The sequence below is a fragment of the Marmota flaviventris genome, chromosome 11 (assembly GCF_047511675.1).
Source record: "Marmota flaviventris isolate mMarFla1 chromosome 11, mMarFla1.hap1, whole genome shotgun sequence".
NCBI classification, from domain to species: Eukaryota; Metazoa; Chordata; class Mammalia; order Rodentia; family Sciuridae; genus Marmota; species Marmota flaviventris.
This window is the reverse complement of record NC_092508.1, coordinates 112146073-112163667: the sequence shown is the minus strand read 5'-3', so window position 1 is coordinate 112163667 and position 17595 is coordinate 112146073. Positions and strand designations below refer to the sequence as shown.

Sequence of the window (17595 nt, the reverse complement as noted above, 5' to 3'; positions counted from 1 at the left end):
TTGGTCCATAACAAGACCCCTACAGCACAAAAATTAAAAATCAAGAATAAATAAAGGAGATAGATTCAAACTAAAAAGGTGCTTCTCAGCAAAAGAAACAATAATGTGAAGAAAGAACCTACAGATTTTATACAAATCTTTACCACACGTAATTCAGAAAAAGCACTAATGTCTAGGGTATATAAAGAACTCAAAATTAACACAAATAACAACAACAAAAACCGTTTAACAAATGGACTCAGTAACTGAACAGACAACTTCACAGAAGAAATATAATCCATTAAAAATATATGAAAAAATATTCCACTTATCTAGCAATTAGGAAAATGTAAATCAAAATTAAGATTTTGTCTCACTTCAGTCAGAATGGTAATCATTAATAATACAGGCAACAATAAATGTTGGTGAGGACGTGGGGGGGAAAGGAACACTCACACATTGCTCATGAGATTGACTCCAAAATTGTGCAACCACCATGGAAAGCAGTATGGAGACGCCTTGAAAAACCAGAATGGAAACATCATTTGACCCAGATATCACTCTCTTCGGACTATACCCAAAGGACTTAAAAACAGCATACTACAGGGAAACAGCTGCACCAATATTTATAGCAGCACAATTCACAATAGATAAACCATAGAACCAACCTATGTTTCCTTCAACAGATGAATGGATCAATAAAATGTGATATGTGTGTGTGTGTGTGTGTGTGTGTGTGTATAATTTCCCCCACCAACGGAATATTACTTAGCTTTAAAGATGAATGAAACTATGCCATTTGGTGGTAAAAGTATAGAGTTGAAGAATATCATGCTAAGTGAAATAAGCCACCCCCCCACACACACACAAAGGCCAAATGTTCTCTCCGATAAGTGTATGCTAATTCACAATGGGGGTGGGGAAGAATAGTTATTTAGATTAAGTAGAGAGGAGTGCAGGGAGGGGAGGGAATATGGGGATATAAATGATAGAAGAATGAAACAGACATTACATATAATACATAATATATATAGATGCTAAAGCACTCAACAAGGGAGGGGGAGAGAATAGAAATTCAGTGGATTAGACAAAGTTGGATTGAAGGGAAGAAAAGGGAAATAGGAATACAAATGGCAGTAGAATGAATCAGACACAACTTTTCAATGTTTATATATAAATACACCACCAGGGACAGTCCACACCATGTACACCTCAAGAATGGAATGCTAAGTAAAATGAGTTTTACTCCATGTATAATATGTCAAAATTTGCTCTACTATCATGTATACCTAAAAAGAGTAGGAAATTTTAAAAATGACAAGGGAAAATTTGTATACCTAGAAGGTTTGTGAGTTAAAAACTCTTCAATGAATGGTAATGTCATTAAGGTTAAATAAAAGTATAAAAGTGTACCTTGAGCCCATACAAAACAACAATGGTAAATAGAGTTGCCCAAGTCAGTCTGCGCAACTAGCTATAATCACAAAATTTTTTGTTTACAACTCTTTTTTATTTGTTTTTACAAAGCAGCATAAGAACAATATTTACAAGTTGAGCAGAGAGGAAACATTACATAGCAGTGTTATGAATACTATGAATAGTGCTGTGGGTACTCAAAGAAAGCATTCTCAATTTCCTCTCCCATGCAATAAAAAATCATGCAGTTGAAAGATACACTACTTACTGATTAGATAACACATACATGTGTTTGTGACATTCAGTATGTGGGCAGCTACTCAACTTCGCAGGCCAGATCCAATAGATAAGGAAGACACTCTCTTCACACCAGACAGTGTTTCCTTGAGTAATACTATGAAAGCAAGAGAGAAAGCAAAAGTGAAAGACACAGGCAACTGCATTGCCAGACTAGGAAAACCCCAACACTGAACCTATGTACTGGGGAGTCCCAAAGAGCTTTTCAGGGTCCTGACTGGGAAGTCCTGGGCAGAGCATCCTCTCCACAGGTGAGAGTCTCAAGTCTTGTTCTAACTTGTATTGAAAGTGAGGCCAAATAAATACAAGTTAGAATAAAGAAAACTTCATTCTAACATCTTGCATGACCTGGTGATCCCCTGAAGAACACCAAGTCCTCCCAAGAACAGGTCAGATCCTAGAGAAGGGAATGATAGCCTTGAGATGACTAAATAAATTGGGATTCCAATGAGTGAGCCACCAAGCCAGATGCATTGAGAAATCAGCATTCTTTAGCTGTTTCATCAAGGATTGCCGACATCATTCAATCAAGAAAAGGGAAGATCTTTAGTATTTTCCTTAGACCTCTAGCACTGAATCTTCCCTCTGGGCCTTATAAATAGTTTAAACTCTCATATATAAAATGAAGCCAGTTTTCTGCATAAAATAATGTGGAGATAAGCATGAAACCTAGATATTTACCCTTTGGAATAAAGAATGGTGTGAATATTATCCTCCAAGAACTTATCATTATATTTCAATATTTATTTTCCCAAAATAAGTTAAATGAAATGTTGATGGGTGGTGTTTTGTTGACCCAAAAGGCTCACATATGAAGAGAATATTGTGTTTTTACTTTTCGAACAGGACTTGTAGATGAGAGTCTAGAGGTTTATTTCAATCAAAATTGTGTTTCTCTCTCTGTGGTGTCATGGGCTCTTGGAGCTATAAGATCTGAGGAGGGACATGGTTATTTTATAGTATCTTATAATTACTGGGTTGCAGAGGGTTCTGGGAGACCATGACACATGCTAACTATCATATAATCCAGTAAGTATAACAAACATTATATTGTAAATTATTAAGAAGAACCAAAGGATCTACAAAACCAAAATATATAATGGAATAAAAAATGTGGGGGCATAAGTGCTCCTATAGTATGTCTTTTTCTTTTTACAGTCATCATTTTACATGTTTCTAGTTACACTTTTTTTACTGGGTATCCAAAACTAAAGAAGTGGTCCCAAACTGTGATGTTTTTCCTACACTAGAGGTGAGTATAGTCACCTCAGTGATGAAAGTCATAGAATTCATGAGGAACTGCATGGTTTCTTCAGTCCAAGAGTCAGGATGGGCCTATAGATCATGTGGATTCCCCAGGAAACATTAAGACTATTTCTCCCTTCAGCAACCCTCCTTTATTGCCTGAATACACACATTGGCTCCTAGTCTCTTCGGTCTTTCTCCTCTCCCTGATTGGGAGCTTGTATAACTCTCCGGAGTTGTAGATCCCTTAGGGTGTACTGCTACTCAATAAGGTGAAATGTTAAACTCATAATTCAAACTAGGGGTATCTGGGCATTATTTTAGTATCCCTAGGTCCTTCCTATAACTCTCCTAATTTTCCCATAATTACAAACAAGAGAGTATATAATTTACATAAATAATATTCTCCAAATAATACTTGATTAAACATATGAAATAATTAATGGAGACTTTATAGCATTATTTACCCAATAGAATGTTTTACTATTGCATCAATCCATTAGCAAAGTGAATAGTGGGAGATGTGTGATCTAATAACATCATTAAATGCATGATAAGGTTCACATTAAGAAATTCACACTTTATTTAGTAACAAATTGCATCTGTAATGAAATATAAGTAAAAATGCTCTGTAAAATGGGCATGGTGGACAATGCCATGACCCTAGGGACGTGAGAAGTTTTGCAAGTTCAAAGTCAGGCTCCATAACTTAGTGAGGCCCTATACAACTTAGCAAAGCATATGTCTAAATAAAAAAGAAAAAAAAAAAAACAAACATCTGAGGATGTGGTTTAATGATTAATTGTCCCTAAGTTTAAGAGGCTCTTAAAAATTTAAATTTTAAATTTCATATAAATCTTAAGAGACTTCTGAAATAATCAACTCTGAGTATTATAATTTCTCCAGTTGTGAAAAATGAGACTCTTTAGTAATTGTTGATTTATACTAAAATTATATCCTTTTAGGGATGCACAATTCTATACTTGTATTTCCTTATTTCTACAATATCAGCTAAAGATGTTAAGAAAATTTTCAGCAAATGTCAAAAGCAATTACCCATTTTCTACATTTAAATGATTTTTTTCCACCTAGGTCCCAAATACTTCAAGGGATGGACTATAGATAAGAAACTTACTACAATCTTTATATTTGTCAAGGTGTTTTTGTAAATATTTTGCTGTTATCTAAGGTACACAATTTGGACAAATGCTACTCCACATTTGCTACACATATGAGGTCAGAAATTAAAAAATGTCAGAAATTTGAATACAGTCGTGGACACATTCTTTGGGTTTCTATATGCTATAAATCCTCCAGTGTTTTAAAAATGTTTGATCAATGGCAAAAGCTTTGCAAAAATTTTCCCACATGTCCTCTCACTCGTATGAATTCTGAGGTGCTGAGTAGGGTGTGAACAACTATTGGAGACTCTGTCACCTATTTTACAATTATATAATTTCTGTACTATCATATCTCTGGTGTGAAATAGTGTTGAACTACTGTGAAATAAGGGTTGATTCATCCTTAAAGACACTGATGCAATGTTTTCATTGTAAAACTTCTCTCCAGTATAAAATCTATAATGCTTAGTAAGATGTGATCTTCAATATTAAAAGCTTTGCCATTCTTCACATTTATAGGACTTCTCTCTAGTATGGGTTCTCTGGTGTCGAGTAAGTGATGATTGTTGATTAAAATCTTTGCCACATTCTCTACATTTGTAGGGCTTCTCTCCCGTGTGGATTCGCTGGTGCTGAGTAAGTGATGATTTTTGACTGAAACTCTTGCCACACAATTTGCATTTGTAGGGCTTCTCTCCAGTATGAATCCTGTTGTGGCAATCAAGATTTGAGTTTCTATTAAAAGTCTTGCCACACACTTTATATTTGTAGGGCTTCTCTCCAGTATGAATCCTGTTGTGGCAATCAAGATGTGAATTTCTATTAAAATTTTGCCACATATTTTACATTTGAAGGGCTTCTCTCCAATATGAATTCTCTGGTAATTTTTAAGGCTTGGTTTTTGACTGAAACCTTTGCAAAATTGTTTACATATGTAGGGCATCACTCCAGGGTGTGTCCACTGGTGAGAAATAAGATTTGAGCTTTTATTAGAATTTTTGTCACATTCTTTGCATTTGCATGGCATATCTCCTGTATGAACACTGTGATGTTGAGTAAAGTTCTTGAGTGCATTGCATTCTTCACATTGGTAGGTTTTCTATGCAGAATAAATTTTTTGGTGTTGAGTAAGAGTTGAAAAAATTTTTAAGGCTTTCCCACACTTTTTACATTTACAGGTCTTTCCTTCAGTATAAATCCTCTGATACTTAACAAGTTGTAACTTTTCACTAAAAGTTTTTTCACATTCTTTAAATTTGTAGAATTTATCACTGTCATAGTATCTGCTGTGTTTAAAAAATATATCAAAGCATTTGCTTGCTCAATATCTTCTATACTTATAGGGCTCTCTTTCTCTATAAACTTTCTTGTATTAAGCAAGCTCTGCACTGTGGTTAAGAGCCCTTTCACATATCTTACACTTGCAGGTTTTGTCTTGGCTATGAATATTTTAATGAATACTAGTTTTTGATCACTGAAGCAAGACTTTCCTACATTTTTCATCTTGGTAAATTTCCTTTAGAAAAGTACTAGGATTTCTCTATATTCATAATTTTTTTCACCAACATAAATATACTGGTCATTACTCAGGGTAGAGACATGGCTTATTTTGTTACTTATAGCATTATCTATATAGTGCACTTTCCAAAAATCTGTATCAGAATTGTCATTGAGCAATAGTGGGGAAGTAGAAACTTTTCTACAACTCTTAATATTGTCCATTTGGGCACAAGGAGAAATTAATCTTTTGTTTCAGAAAAATGGACATTTTATAAAGAAAATCCCAAAAGGATCACTTTTAGAAATATCTTTTCTGTGCAAATGTTTGACTGGAATTTTAACTCAGTGCTACTTTTATAATTGGCCAAGTTAAAAACTGATGCATGGGCTAGATTTCAAATTTTCCACATTGCCTTTCAGTTCAAAAATGGCTGTGGATTTATTCTTAAAGACATATAAAACTCCTCAAAATAATTGGAATACATTGAATTTTTGTTTCAGATATTAATTGTCTCTGGTGTCTTTTGACCATAAAATTTTTATCATAAATAGGGACTACTGATTGATTTTGTCTATTATAATACAATTTTTGAACTTTACTCTCACCTATATTTTCCCATTTTTTTCTTGGTTGTAAACAGTCAAAGGCACACTTTCCATATCTTCCCTCTCTCTGTTTTATTCCCTGCTCTGGTAAAATTTCTCAAGGATGATGAGAAGTCATGGCTGTAATAAATAAAAATAACAAACATGTTTACTTACTTTACTGGGATGAGTATATTTTGCAAACCTAAGAAATTACAGCAAAAAATAACATCAGCAGGGGAGTGGATTATTAAATCCAAGTCCATAATTACTGTAGAAATATATAAATCAAATAGAAATACACACAGAAAATTACTTTGAAAATTTTCCTAATCATCTTTGTGTTCACAGTATCCAAGATGAGTACATTACTATGGAGAGTAATATAGTAGAGAAAAATACATTGTGTTACACAAAGATTTTCCTCCTTCAGAATATATTTTCAAAATCTACCATCTTTCTTCTGTTTCATTAAAAAATAAAAATATGAAACATGTGAATATTTGGGGACTGTTCAAAAAGGGGTTCCTGCTTACCAACAGAAAAAAACATGGCTAAATCAACTGTAAGCAAAGTTACGAATTACTCAAAGGGAATAGTCAATTATCATTTAAATAAGTTTACTGAACTAAACCAACACACACACACAAAAAAAAAAAAAACAGAATAAAAATTAGTCAAGAATTGTTAATAGTAATAAGCAGAAAATGTATGTTTAAAGACTTTCTTTAGAAAATGTCTGAAAGAGTCAGGGGTGGTTGTACATAGCAACATAGGAGGTTGAGCTAGAGGATCAAAATTTGAAGACCAGACAAAGTAAAAAATGCAAAGTGCTAAATCACCCTTAAGTTCTTTTTCCAATACTAATAAACACATCTCAGAAAATAGGAAAAATGAAACATCCAAGCAGCTCAGTTTTCTCCAAGTTGTAAAGACTCAAAGTAGGTTTTAATCCAAGTTTTAAAACTCAGAATACTGAGAGCATCCAAGAGAAAAATATGGGTCACCTAGAAATGTGTAACTATATAATTGTGAAATCCTTAGTCCAATCTTCACAACACAGGAAGGAATTCGAGTCTATCTATATTCAAGGGATGAAAGAATAAAATTATCAACCAAGACATTATATTCACAGCTACTACCTTTCAAAAGAGAAGGAAAATGAAGACTTTAAACATATAAAAATACACACACTATTCATCAACACTGGATCTGTTCTCCAAAAAGTACTAAAGGTAATCCTTCATAATAAAAAGTAAGTGCACAGCATCATAAGTCATATGAAATTGTAAACATTTCTTGGCAAAAACAATTCTATTTTATTGTAATGATGGGTCATAAAACATGTAATTTTGCAATAGAATTTGAAAGAAAAAAAGCAAAAAAGCATAACAACAATACTGTTAATAGGCATATATAACTGTAACAATAATATAATTTTAAAAGAACACATAAATATATTCAGTTTTTTAATAAAGTGAAGTCAAGTTGATACTCATACAAAGTATGAGTAGGAGATTCTTCATTTTTAGATGTTTTTGTTGGCAAATGCAAGATTACAAAATTCTGATCAAAACAAAACTTGGATATCTGAATTAACTCTAAATATCGCAACTGTAGGTAGTCTACAGGATACTCTAAATCTAAGAACACACACATACTGAAAGCAAAAGGATATAATAATGACACATACAAAAATGATCGAACAAAACCTGGGCTGTCTAAATTATAGTACACAAAACATAGTTTAAGACAGTTATAGGACATAGAAAGCATTTTAAATTAAAAAAAAAAAAAAAAAAAAAAAAAAACACTTTGAAAAGAGGAAAAAGAGAGAAAAGTACCCTTTCCCTTACATTCTGAATTAAGAGTAAATACATTCGCTACGTACTTCACACTTCCCAAACACACAAAGAAAACACTGAGAGGGTTGAATGAAAACAAAGAATCACTGTGATACTAAAGACATAAATCCCCACTTACTGAAAAGGGAAATACAGTGAAGCAAATTGGTAATTGCAAAGCATTAGACTTTGAAAATATTTTGAAACTACTGTAGACTTATAGAATCCCTGTTCTTAATCACAAGTGGGATATTATGCTGGTTAGATCAATTTTATATATTAAAACAAAGGTTAATAAATATTTAAGTGATAGTTGTTTTGTAACCAACATGGAATAAATATTTGAAGTCAAAAGTGGTAGGGATTTTCAAAAATTCCTAAATATGTGTCAGTTGATTGAACACTCTTGGGCATGCTGTTGTTCAAAATTGAAAGATTAAATTTAAAGATGTTTATACTATTTAAAGTTAACTAGAGTCTCCATGTAATATTCATCAACCTCCCATTGTTAAAAAGAATTTTTGGCAGAGAAATCTATCATTTAAATTGTATGAATATCCCCCAAAATACAAATAAGACTATTTCCCTGCTAACAAAAATATACTAAAAGTTACAGCATTCAATTGTAAATGCCAACATGGAGTCAGGTAGACGGAGTTCTTAGTGAGTGTGGCAATAAGCCCTCACATCAATAGCAAATTAAAAATATTGCACACCATTGTTATTCAACAGAGCCATCATGAGGGACACAAACCAAATATCCCTTGAAAAGAACGATGAGCCATATTGGAATATAGAAACTACAGAACTTTGAAGTCAAAGAATTTATTCTAATTATATATTTTTACAAAATGTATGTACACTAGGTTAATTGAAATGTCACAGAAAGAATACTGCAGAATTCTACGAACATGACATCTCTAAACTAAAAAAGAAGCTTTCTGAACAAAAGAGAATAGTTTTGTGATGAGGAGACAGAAATGAGCCCTTCCTTCCTAGGCATTGTGTTTTTTTTGTTTGTTTGTTTGTTTTTGAGATGTAAACTTTGTAGAGATATATTGCATAACAATTTGAATTATGGTTACTGAACTGTATATTTAAAATTTTGGAGACAGTAAGATTTACTTTGTGGTTTTGATTACAATGAAAATTAAAACAAAGAGAATTGCAACATTTCTCAAAGCTACATTTAAAATAATGTGGTCTTTATCCTATAAATAAGAACAAGCTCATCAATATACAAATGATGAGCATGCATGTAATCTCAGCTACTAGGAAGTCTGAGGCAGGCGAATTGCAAACTCAAGACATCCTCAATAACTTAGTGAGAACCTCTCTCCAAATATGAGTGAAAAGGAGCTTGGGGTGTAGTTCAGCATGAGAGTATCACTGCCATGAATCCCCATTACAATTACACATAGAAAACTTCAATTTCTACGTACATGGGCAGAATGAAAAGCCAATCAAGATAAAATACAAAAGTCATGGACAAAAGAGGCTTATTATTTATAGAAGCAAAAGCACATATAATATTTTTGGCAATACAAACAGGAATCATACATATCTTAGTTTGTGAAGCAATTAACTGATATGAGGAAACCCAGTGTATAATATGGAACCGACTGTACACAATGAAAAAAAGAAAAAAAAAAACAATCAAATTGTAAATATCCACAGATGTATTATTTTACAAATCCTCTAACTCCAATAAAACTTACACCATCTCTCAAAACAGCAGTCTTTGTCTAACTTGACATTCATTCCATGGCAGATAATTTCACAGAAAATCCATTCCATATATCAGAAAGAATACTGATAAGGAAATTTTAGTGAAAAAAAATGTACAAATAAGATTAGAGAAACTGACATATGATAGTAATGTATTACAATGGGTGGACTTAGAGGTCTCCAGAAATGTGAAAAACTTTCCTGCAAATAATGGAAGAAGGGCTGGAGTTGTAGAGTACTGTTACAGAGCTTGCCTAGCATGTGTGAGGCCCTGGGTTCAATTCTCAGTACCATATATGGATAAATAGGAAATTCATTAACAACTAAAAATATTTTTTAAATTATGGAAGAGCTGTCAGATAATATTGACACTCACAAGGCAAGGGGAGTGTTTTGTTGTTAATTTGAATGTATGGAGACATTACTAGAGGAAAAGCAGGATACTCCATAATTTTAAAGCACAAAACACAGGACAGGTTTTTCTATGATAACAAGAGAAAGAATTCAAAGCTTCTCAAAAATATTTTCTGCTGGATAATGTCTCAATGAACCTTTTTGAATTTAGGTTTCCTCCTCTACCTCAACTATGTCCTCTGCTATATGTGGGCCACAGGATTTGACATCACTGCATTCCCCTAAGTCAACCATATGTCAAGTGAAAGATACATATCATGCCACCAAAGGAAAACATTAAGGATGGAAATAAACATCATTAACATTTTCTTGTCTGCACCAAGAACTACCCCATCTTTTTTATTAAAAGCTTAAATCTGCAACACATTCTTGTGGAGAAGTTCCCAAAAGATATACTTCAAGGGAAGAAAACTAAATAATGATAATTAGGAATTTTGAAGGAAAGTTATGCTCACCCATAAAGACTAGGTTGCTGTAGTTCTCCAACATCACTTCTCTATATAAATTCTGCTGAGAAGGATCCAGGCATTCCCATTCCTCCTCAGAGAAATCAATAGCCACATCCCTGAATGTCAATGGCTCCTGAAATATAATTGTTAGATCAAAAGAACATGGACCAAACCATTATTCAGGTTTTAATTTGAATTAAGAGTTTGTAGAACTGACTGTCATGTAGGAGAGTGACTTTAATTATGTAATAAGATACTTTCTATTATCTAATTCAGAGGAAAATACATAAGTCCAAAAACAGTATTTATACTCCATATCAGAGTGAAATGAAGGATATATACCATAACCCAAGCACTGAATAAAAGCCCAACTCCTAACTTTTCTGCCATCATTGAATGTGAAATTTGGCGGACATTCCAGATGCAAATCAGACTTGTCAAAGATATTCTCATAAGGTGATTGTGCACAAGGGAGACAAAAAGACTGGTAAAAAAGCTTTTGAAAACAGTCTGGTTCCTATTCTCTCTGCTTTCTATCCATGAGATAGATTGAGATCCCCAATACAATTAGTTTCAAGTATCGTCCATGACACATTCCCAATGTGTAAAATATTCATAAAATATTAATGTTTGGAGACATGTAAAGTGACACTTCCACCTCGTGAAAAGACAAACTTGAAATATTTCAAGTTCTATAAGCAGTTCAACGAGTGATTCAATTTGGTACAGTAGAATGAACAATGGGTTACAGAAGACTTAAAGGAGGAGATGAAAAAATTCTTAGAGGTAAACAAGAACATAGACACAACATATCAAAATCTCTTGGACACTATGAAAGCAGTACTAGGAGTAAACTTCATTGCATGGAGTTCATTCCTTAAAAGAAGAAAAAGTCAATAATTGATCTCATACTTCATCTCAAAGCTCTAGAAGAACAAATCAACAGCAAAAGCAGTAGAAGGCAAGAAATAATTAAAATTAGAACTGAAATTGAATAAAAAGAAACAATTAAATCTTGACAAAAAGTTGGTTCTCTGACAGACCCCTAGCTATGCTAATGAAAAGAAGGAGAGAGAAAATTCAAGTTACGAGCATACATGATGAAAAAGGCAATATCCCAACAGACACTACAGAAATAGAGAGGATATTTAGAAATTATCTTGAAAATGTATACCCCAATAAAATAGAAGACATTGAAGGCATCAACAAATTTCTTAAGTCATATGATATGCCCAGATTGAATCAGGAAGACATACACAATTTAAACAAACCAATATTAAATGATGAAATACCAGATGCTGTCAGAAGCTTACCAATCAAGAAAAGCCAAGGCCCAGATGGATACACTGCCGAGTTAAACATGACCTTTAAAGAAGAAATTCAAAAATACCAATATTCTTTATTTATTTCAGAAAATACAGAAAGAAACAGCACTTCCAAACTCATTTTATGAGGCCAATATCACCCTGATCCCAAAACCAGGCAGGGACAAATGAAAGAAAGAAAACTTCAGGCCAATATCTCTAATGAACATAGATGCAAAAATTCTGGAAAATTAAATACAAAAACATATTAAAAAGGTCGTGCACCAAGATCAATTGTTGTTTTTCCCAGGGATACAGGGTTGGTTCAACATAAAGAAATCAATAAAGGTAATTCAACACATCAATAGACTTAAAAATAAGAATCATATGATCATCTCAAGAGACACAGAAAAACCATTTGACAAAATACAGCAGCCTTTCATGTTCAAAAAATTAGAAAAACTTGAGATAACAGGAACACACGTCAACATCATACTGGCTCTCTACATTAAGGCTAAAGCCAATATGATTCTAAAGGGAGAAAAACTAAAGGCATTCCCTCTAAAAACTGGGACAAGACAGGGGTGCTCTCTCTCACCATTTCTATTCAACATATTTCTTGAAACACTGGCCAGAGCAATTAGATAGATGAAAGAAATTAAAGGAATAACTACAGGAAAAGAACTTAAATTAGCACTATTTGCTGACAATACGATTCTATACCTAGAAGACCCCAAAAGCACCACCAGAAAACTTCTAGAACTAAAAAATGAATTCAGCAAAGCAGCAGGATATAAAATTAACACACATTAAAAAAAGTCATTTCTGTATATCAGTGACAAAGCCTCAAGAAGGAAATAAGAAAAACTACCCCATTTACAATAACTTCAAAAAAAGAAAACATAAGATACTTAGGAATCAACTTAACGAAAGAGGTGAAAGATCTATACAATGAAACCTACAGAATCCTAAAGAAAGAAATCAAAGAAGACCTTAGAAGATGGAAAGATCTACCTTACTCTTGCATAGGCAGAATTAATATTATCAAAACGACCATACAACCAAAAGCACTATACTGATTTAATGCAATTCTGATTAAAATCCCAATGACATTTCTCATAGAAATAGAAAAAGCAATCATGAAATTCATCTGGAAAAATAAGAATCCCAGAATAGCTAAAGCAATTATAAGCAGGAAGAGCAAAGCAGGTGGTATCACTATACCAGACCTTAAACTATACTACAGAGCAATAGTAACAAAAACAGCATGGTATTGGCACTAAAACAGGCTGGAAGACCAATGGTACTGAATAGAGGACACATAGACTAACTCACAAAATTACAATTATCTTACATTAGACAAAGGTGACAAGAACATGCAATGGAGAGAAGATATCCTCTTCAACAAATGGTGCTGCGAATACTGTAAATCCATTTTCAAAAAAAAAATGAAATTAAAACCCTATCTCTCACCATGCACAAAACTCAACTCAAAGTGGATCAAGGACCTAGGATTTAAACCAGAGACTCTGCATCTAATAGAAGAAAAAGTAGGCCATAATCTTCATCACATGGGGCTAGGCCACCCCAACTTCCTTAATAAGATGCCTATAGCACAAGAATTAAAACCAAGAATCAACACATGGGATGGATTCAAACTAAAAAGTTTCTTCTCAGAAAAAAAATCTGAGGTGAACAGAGAGCCTACATCCTGGGAGTAGATTTTTACCCCTCACACATCAGATAGAGAACTAATATCTAGTATATAAAGAACTCAAAATGCTAAGCACCAAAAAACCCAATAATCCAATCAACAAATTGGCCAAGGACCTGAACAGACACTTCTCAGAAAAGGATGTAGAATCAATCAACAAATATTTTTAAAAAGTTCATCATCTCTTGCAATTAGAGAAATGCAAATCAAAACCACTCTAAGATATCATCTCACTCAAGTCAGAATGGCAGCTATCATAAAGACAAACAACAAGTGTTAGCAAGGATGTAGGGGGAAAGGTACACTCATACACTGCTGATGGGATTCCAAGTTGGTACAGCCAACATGGAAAGCAGTATGGAGATTCCTTGGGAATGAAACCACCATTTGACCCAGCTATTCCTCTTCTCAGACTATTCTCAAAGGACTTGAAAACAGCATACTACAGGAACACAGCCATGTCAATGTTTATAGCAGCACAATTTAGAATAGCAAAGTGTGGAGCCAACCCAGATGCCCTTCGGTGGATGAATGGATAAAAAATATGGAGCACATATACACAATGGAATTTTACTCAGTAATAATAAAATCATGGCAATTGCAGGTAAATGGATGGTATTGGAGAAGTGAAGTTTGTCAACCGCAAAAAACAAATGCTGATTGGTTTCTCTTATACAAGGAGGATGACTATAGACTATAGTGGGGTAGGGAGGGGGAGCATGGGAGGAATAGATGAATTCTACATAGGGCAGAGGGGTGGGAGGGGAGGGGAGGTGGTAGGGGATTAGCAGTGATACTGGAATGTGATGACATCATTATCCAAAGTACATGTATGAAGACACAAATTGGTGCCAATATACCTTATATACAACCAGAGATATGAAAAATTGGGCTGTATACATGTAATAAGATTGTAATGCATTCCACTGTCATTGTTTTAAATCAAAAAAATAAAATACACTTCAGCCTGTGTGAGGATCAAGGACAAATCCTTTCAACCACTCACCAAGATATTGAATTGCATTGTTCTGGTGCACAGCTGCAGGAAGAGCAGGAATGTATGTGAATTTCAATACCTGATACCAACTGGGATATATTTGCTTGAAATACAAGAGACAGAACACCAATGGTAGATAAGGTGCAGAAAATCTGAGAGGCAGAAAAAAGTTATGATGAAAGTAATAGAAATTCTCAAGCTCAGCAGGTAGTACCTGTGATGAAAAATGTCAATTCCATCCTAATTCTTGCCTACATTAACACAGACCCTCACTTCATGCATGGGGAATACTGCTCATCATCAATTTAAGAAATATTTACCCAAATTCAACATCCTGCACAACATGTTTTGCTTGCAATGCACATTTTAAATATTAAAAAAATCACACATTTTTTTTACTTCAATATTGAGATTTTTAATTTCTTTTACATTTTTTTTTATGATTTCTAGAGTCAGCTGGTTAATTTTTACTAAATGATTTTGGGATTTTGGCTTAATTATGTTGAATATGCAGACCCACTGTGGAATATTGTGGTTTTAACAAAAATCAAAAATTTTGATCATTGAATATTAGCTGTTTTCCTATTTTGTTTCCATATATATTTTTTTTTTTACATTTTACTTTCACCTTTACTTTTTATTTTGCAGTGAACAGTTATTTTGATAATACTTTCATTTAGATTATTTTTCCTATATTTGTGAATGGATTTGTAACTCAATTTTAACACTGCTCATTGCTACTGTATATAATTTAAATATTTTAATGTTGACCATTTAACCCATGACATTATTGAACTAATTCTTTGGTTTCATTAGTTCATAGAAATTGCTTAGAAACATTATAGAAATTATAGTATCATCTGCATATGCTATTTGACTTTTGATGTATAAAATCCTATTTAATATTCTCAAACAATATTTAGAAGTCATAAAACCATATTTTTTTTTCCTTTTCTAAAACTAAAGTGTGAAACACTTCAGTCCACACCATTAAGTATGAAAACAGTTCATAGCTGCCCTTTAGTGGATTGAAAAAGAACTTTCCTCTTGTCGTAATGGGCCATAGGTTTTACAGTAATTTGATATAAATGATTTTCCAAAAGCTTTTCTCTATTAAAATGATTTTTGGAAATTATTATATTGTCCCTCTTGGTCATGAAGTCCAACTTGCTTTTTGTTGTTATTCTGTTTGCTAAGGGTTTTGAATATCTGGGTCAACATCTATAGGAAGATGGTATGCAATTTTGTTCCTTATGCTGTGTTATCTGGTAATTCTGGTCTTACAGAAAGAATTAGTCAATTTTCTTCTTCTATTTTTAGAAATGAACATGAGCTATTGTTATTGATCTCTTATAACGTGTTTGCTAGAAATCACCCATGAAAGCACCTTTTTAAGATGTGAATTCTATTTTTTTTTTTTTTTTTGGTGGGTTGAATTTTGGAGCTTGGTTTTTGCCAGGTTGGCCTCACATTCCTTAGCCCAAATCCTCCTCCTGCTATAGCCTTACAGGTAGCTGGGACTAGGGGCATGTGCTCCCATGATCAGCTTTTTCAGATTCTCATAAAAATATTTGCAATTAAGTTAAATGTTAATTTGTAAGTCTACTTTATATTTCTTCACATCTGGGTCTACTAATATATTCTATTAATTCCTGAAGTAATTTTCAAAGTTGATGATTATCTTGCAATTTAGCCATATGTTGTTGTTTTCAAGGCTTGAAACTTTCTTGGCAATTAAGATGGAATAATGAGGAAGCATAATGTGGGGAAATGAGAACCTGGCATTTTGTGAATGACCAATGTCTCAGGATGCCCTGTGCAGGATGGAGAGTGTGCACACATAATTTTTGTGAGACAAATGAAGGAAAAAGCTGAAGCAAATTATAATTTTAGTTAGCCTAATTAATAATCTTGAGTAGCTTTTATATGTCATAACACACTTATTTAATTTTTAGAGCAGAATCTAAGAATTTTACCATGATTAAAGTTCATAACCCACTCTAATCAAATGTATGAAATATGATATGTCAAGAGCTTTGTAATGTTTTGAACAACCAATAAAAAATATTGAAAAAAAAATAAATTAGGTTTCAAAGGATTTTTATTTTTGGTGAGTTGTGTAAGTTTCATATATTTTGGATGTTGAGCTTTTATCAGACATGTGGCTAGCAACGATTTTTTTTTTAACCCACAGTCTACTTTGACATTTCATCAATTGATTCCTTTGCTGCATAGAAGCATTTTTAGCTTTATATAGTCTCACGTATTTCTTTGTTTTTCCTTGCACATTCTCAGCATGTTCTATCTAAAACCATTGCCAACATGAATGGCAAATAATTTTTCCCATTTTCTTCTGGAATTTTTATGATTTTAGGTTACATCACAATGAGATATAACCACATGCTTGTGGGTTATTCTCAAAATGTTGGTAGGTAGCACATACTGCAGAGGATATGCAGAAAAAGAAACACTTGGACATGCTCTCCAGGAATATTAATTTGAATTGATGCTTTAAAAAGTATAAGGATTTTTTTTCAAAAAATTAAAACTAGAGATGCCATATGACCCAGACATTTTGTTGAGAATATGCCTGTATTTTTCAGGGTTATTCAGAAAATGAGAATAAAATACATAAAAATGGATGTGTATATAGAAGGGAGCTTATGATATTTTCTCACATAATCATGGGAGGAATAGTCACCAAATGTTTTTCCGCAGGATGGCGACACTGGGAAACTGGTAACAGGTCAGTCCAAGAAGCTGGAAGCTTCACAATGTGAGGAAGCAAATGAAGCAGCTGTGGTCCAGGACAAAGGACTTAAAAGACCCCGGTAGATGAAAAAACAAATAACACAATCAACAAATGGGCCAAGGACCTGAATAGACACTTCTAAGAAGATATACAAACAATCAATATATGGAAAAAATCCTCATCATCTCTAGCAATCAGAGTACAAATCAGAAGTACTTTAAGATATCATAGCACTCCAGTCAGAATGGCA

The 17595-nt window shown here is 33.3% G+C and overlaps 1 long non-coding RNA gene across 1 annotated transcript in view; it reads right to left on the bottom strand.

Moving 5' to 3' along the window:
- LOC139707722 (uncharacterized) overlaps positions 1–17303 on the bottom strand; it is a 29309-nt gene extending 12006 nt beyond the window's left edge. Inside the window, exons 1-3 of the long non-coding RNA XR_011709188.1 lie at positions 17272–17303; positions 10585–10711; positions 6165–6284 (exon numbers count right to left, since the gene is read on the bottom strand). This is a non-coding gene — a long non-coding RNA (uncharacterized lncRNA). The remainder of the gene's footprint in view (positions 1–6164; positions 6285–10584; positions 10712–17271) is intronic.
- Between the last annotated feature and the right edge of the window lie 292 nt (positions 17304–17595).